Raw genomic sequence first — 5,072 nt, 5'->3', positions numbered from 1 at the left:
CCCCTGAGTAGCTGGGACTACAGGTGTGCACTACCACACCAGCTAATTTTTATTTATTTATTTTTAGAGACAGGTTCGCATTATGTTGCCCAAGCTGGTCTCGAACTCCTGAGCTCAAGAGATCTTTCCTGCCTCAGCCTCCCAAAGTGTTGGATTACAGGTGTCAGCCACTGTGCTTGGCCAGAATTTTCTTTCTTTCTTTCTTTCTTTCTTTCTTTCTTTCTTTCTTTCTTTCTTTCTTTCTTTCTTTCTTTCTTTCTTCTTTCTTTCTTTCTTTCTTTCTTTCTTTCTTTCTTTCTTTCTTTCTTTCTTTCTTTCTTTCTTTCTTTCTTTCTTTCTTTCTTCTTTCTTTTTTGTGCTGTGACTCAGATCCAGAATTTTCTTAAAGAGAAGCAGCCTAGTGTTCATTGAGGAGGTCTTCGCTTAGTGGTCCTGAGTGCCAAGACCTCTCCAACTATAGACAAATATCATCAATTATTTTGTCATGGCTCTTTACACTATTTAAATGTTTATTTTCAGGTCAGGTGTGGTGGCCCATGCCTGTAATCCCAGCACTTTGGGAGGCCAAAGTGGAAGGATCACTTGAGCCCAGGAGTTTAAGATCAACCTGACCAACTTAGTGAGACCCCATCCCTAAAAATTAAAAAAATAAATAAATAAATGTTTATTTTCAAACCAACTAGAAGCAGTTTGTTTCCTTCCTAATTATCTACTTGGTAATTGTAATAAATAATAACAACTATCAGACTATATTAGTCCTTAAAGATACTGCCCAATACATTATTGTGTATTGGAAGATATATATGTGGAAAAAGAAGATTTCAAGAAAATGCAAATAGCAAAGTGATAGAATAGTACATACACAGCAAAAGAATAGAAAAATATTTGGAAGGAAATATACTCAACTCTTAACAGTAAATACCTCTGGAGAATGGAGCTGGGAAGAGGACAGCATTCCATTTTTATTTTACTTGCCTCTGATCTTTTTTTTTAAACAACTAGAGTATATTAATTTTGCACTTCTCTCCCCAGATCAAATACAGATGTTAGATAGATGACAATGATGAAGGCATAGTTATTTAATCTCTCCAAATTCCCACATGAAAACTGAGAGCACAACTAGATAACAAACCCAAAATTCCTGGGCCACGTTTTGCAAAATTAGGTGACAGGGTATCCCCAGGAACTCCATATATAAACAGGTCAGGGAAACCCAATACCCACAAGCTCTGTGCCATTTCAGCATCTGCATGGGAAAAGCAAAGGAAGCAGCAGTGCAGCTGACAGGCCCCAAAGGGAGGACTCCAAAAGAGCCGACAGGAAAGTGAGGTGGGTCAGTCTGAGAACAAGAGGCAGAACTGGAGGAGCTTGGCCTAATCCTGTCAGTGGGTGAATGTGTGAGGCCCGTGAGTCTGGCTAGAGCAATCTAGCCCCTAGAAACCCATGAAACTGACCACAGGCCCCATTTCAGGACATAGTCACACACTGAGGAAAAACATCTGGAAGTAGAGTCAAAATTAAGCAGGATTGGAATAAATCCAGTGAAAGAGATGTTCGGATAAGGTGGAGGAGGAAAGAGAGAGTGTCAGAAAGCCACAGGAAGCACGCCGTCAGACTTTTAAACACTACACTCGTATCTCCTAAAATTTCAGGAATGCCAACCTCACATAGAAATAAGCAACAGAAAAGTATCAAGGTTAAATCTAATAAAAGTCATTATGAGGAAAAGGAGAATAAGAAGCAGAATAGTTTCTACAGACATACAGTTTCTTGCTTTGAAACAAACTAGAAAACACCTTTTAAATGATACAAGACATAAAAGAATAGTAAAAATCCAAAACAGACAAACTCAGAAATAAAGTGACAGAACTCAGGAAATAACTAGAAAGAAAATAAATTCAGAAATAAAGACAAGCTACCAGAAACACCACAGTGAATAGGCAAAACAAATAATGCCTTAAGAGAATAAAGGTGAAGGCCCGGCAGAGTGGCTTACGCCTGTAATCCCAGCACTTTGGGAGGAATTGGCAGGTGGGTCGCCTGAGATTAGGAGTTTGAGACCAGCCTGGGCAACATGGTGAAACACTGTTCATTTTTAAATATTTACCCCAAATAAATGAAAACAGAGATCCATTAAACACTTGTACTAAATATTCACAGCAGTGTTATTTGTTTTATTTTATTTCATTATTTTTTTAATTTTGAAAAGAGAGATGGGGGGTCTCACTATGTTGCCCAGGCTGGTCTTGAACTCCTGGGCTCAAGAGATCCTCCTGAGTAAGCCTCCCAAAATGTTAGGATTACAGGCGTGAGCCAGCACTCCCAGCCAGTCTTATTTGTAATAGCTTGGTAAAACTGGAGATAATCCAGTGACCATCAGCAGGTGAATGGGTAAACAAAATGTGGCAAACTCATACAATGAAACACTACTAAGCAATAGAAAGAAGAGAACTATTGATAAATACGACAACACCGGAGAAAGTCAAAACATAACACCGAGGGAAAGAACCCAGACAAAAAGAGTATATACTGCATAATTCCATTTATATAAAATTGTATGGCTGGGCATGGTAGCTTATGCCTGTAATTGCAGCTCTTTGGAAGACTGAGGTGGGAGGATCAGCTGAGGTCACAAGTTCGAGATTAGCCTGGCCAACATGGTGAAATCATGTCTCTACCGAAAATACAAAAAGTAGCCAAGTGTGGTGGTGCATGCTTATAATTCCAACTACTCAGGAGGCTGGGGCAGGAGAATCGCTTGAACTCGGGAGGAAGAGATTGCAGTGAGCCAAGATTGTGCCACTGCACTCCAGCCTGGGTGACAGAGTGAGATTCCATCTCAAAAAATAAAATAAAACGAAATAAAATCGTAGAAAACGCAATGAAATCTTTTATGACAGAAAGCAGATCAGAGGTTTCCTGGAAGATGGAACTGGAGGATGGGAGGGGTACAGGGAGGAAAGAATTGCAAAGAGGAATGAGGAAACTTTGGAGCTGATGGATATGTTCATTATCTTAATTGTGGTGACAGAATCACAGGTGCATATATCTGTCAAAACTTACCTAATTGTACATTTTAAATATACATAGTTTGCTGTACACCAACTATACCTACAAAAGGCTGTTAAAAATTTTTTAAATAAAATGTAAAAATCTGAATTGCATGATCATAGGTGATATGTTGCTTAATGGACATTCATGTAATTTAATAGTTTTAGATGATTACATACTAGAAATGAAACAACACCATTATCTTTAAAAAGCATATGAAACTGATCATTCACTTAGCCTGTGCACAATAAATTCTCAATAAATATGTGTTTTTGTGTGACAACATAGACGGAAATAGAAGGTGTCACCCAATTCCCAGCTCTCTATCCATGGATCACAATTTTCTCCCAGAATGAGACGGTAGGGAATGACTGATGAGGCAGGAATAGCCATGGCTGATGGAAAACATATCAATCAAACACCTTGAGGGAGAACCATCTGGGCTGGTTCTCAGGAGAACCGAGGTTGCTAAGCCATGCAGACAATGGTCAGGCAAGAAGCCATTAATAGCCATGGATGAAGTGTAATTTCAGCACTCCTCCCCTTGTACAGTAGCAGAGGTACTAGTAGTAATTGGGTAGGGACAGCTTTGTGTATTAATCAGTGCTCATTAAAAAAAAAAATTATGGAATCAGGCACAGTGGTGCATGCCTGTAGTCCCAGTTACTCGGGAGGATGAGGTGGGAGGATTGCTTGAGCCCGGAAGTTCTTGGCTGTAGCGCACCATACCAATTGGGTGTCTGTGCTAAGTTTGGCATTGATAGAGTGACCTTCTGGAAGCATTGAACCGCCAAGTTGCCTAAGGAGGGGTGAATTGGCTCAGGTCGGAAACAGAGCAGGTTGAAACTATTGATCAGTAGTGCAATTTCACCTGTGCATAGCTGCTGCGCTCCAGCCTGGGCAACATAGCAAAACCTATCTCTAAAAAAGAAAATAATGAAATATGTTTCTTCAAAATTCCAGAGAGTTTCCCCAAGAGCTGGCTTTTGGACAGACTCATGTGGTCACTAAACATCCTGTTTCACTTTTTCAGGTCTTACGCTGAATGGCTGCCATTTGTCTCCTTGACTTGCCCTACAGTTCACCAAACTAAGGCGTTCTTCTTTTTCTCCATCCTGTTCTGCAGATTGCTGTTGCTGACACAGAATAGCTTGCCTTTGTTATTCTTTCCTTTATCCTATTCTTTGTTTTAGTGCAGTAAAAACACACACACACACACACACACAACATAAAATTTACCGTCTTAACCATTTTTAGGTGTATAGTTCAGTAGTGTTAAGTATAATCACATTGTTGTGAAACACATCTATCCTATTTCCTCTTTCCCAAACTCTCTCTTTTTCTGTACCCAACTTTCTGTTACTATCGTAGTCATCCAGATTCAAAAATCTCAGAACCAACCCTTGACTGCTTTTTTTTTTTTGACACAGGGTCTTACTCTGTCTCCCAGGCTGGAGTACAGTAGCACAATCTTAGCTCACTGCAGTGGCAAAATCTCAGCTCACTGCAACCTCCACCTCCTGAGCTCAAGCAATTCTCCCACCTTAGCCACCCGAATAAGTGAGACTACAGGTATGCACCATCATGCCTGGCTAATTTTTGTATTTTTAGTAGAGACAAGTTTTCACCATGTTGGCCAAGCTGGTCTCAAACTCCTGACCTCAGTGATTCACCCACCTTGGCCTCCTAAAGTGTTGGGATTACAGGCGTGAGCCACCGCACCCGGCCCCACCCCTGGACTACTTTTACCCCACTTACTCTAATCAATTCTGCCTGTAAATTCTGCTGATTTGATTTGCCTTCAAAATGTCTTTCACTGCATCAGTCCCTTCCTTTCCAATCCCCTTATCTCTATCTTAATCTAAACCATTACTTTTTGCCTGGACAACTGCAATAATTTCTTATTTTCCTATCTCCAGGATCTCTCTCCTTTGATACACTTCTTTTTTTTTTTTTTTTTTTTTTTTTTTTTTTTTTTTTTTTTTTTTTTTTTTTTTTTTTTTTTTTTTTTTTTTTTTTTT

This window comes from Cebus imitator, unplaced genomic scaffold (genome assembly GCF_001604975.1).
Source record: "Cebus imitator isolate Cc_AM_T3 unplaced genomic scaffold, Cebus_imitator-1.0 Scaffold71, whole genome shotgun sequence".
Taxonomy (NCBI): Eukaryota; Metazoa; Chordata; class Mammalia; order Primates; family Cebidae; genus Cebus; species Cebus imitator.
Note: the sequence above shows the minus strand (reverse complement) of the source record.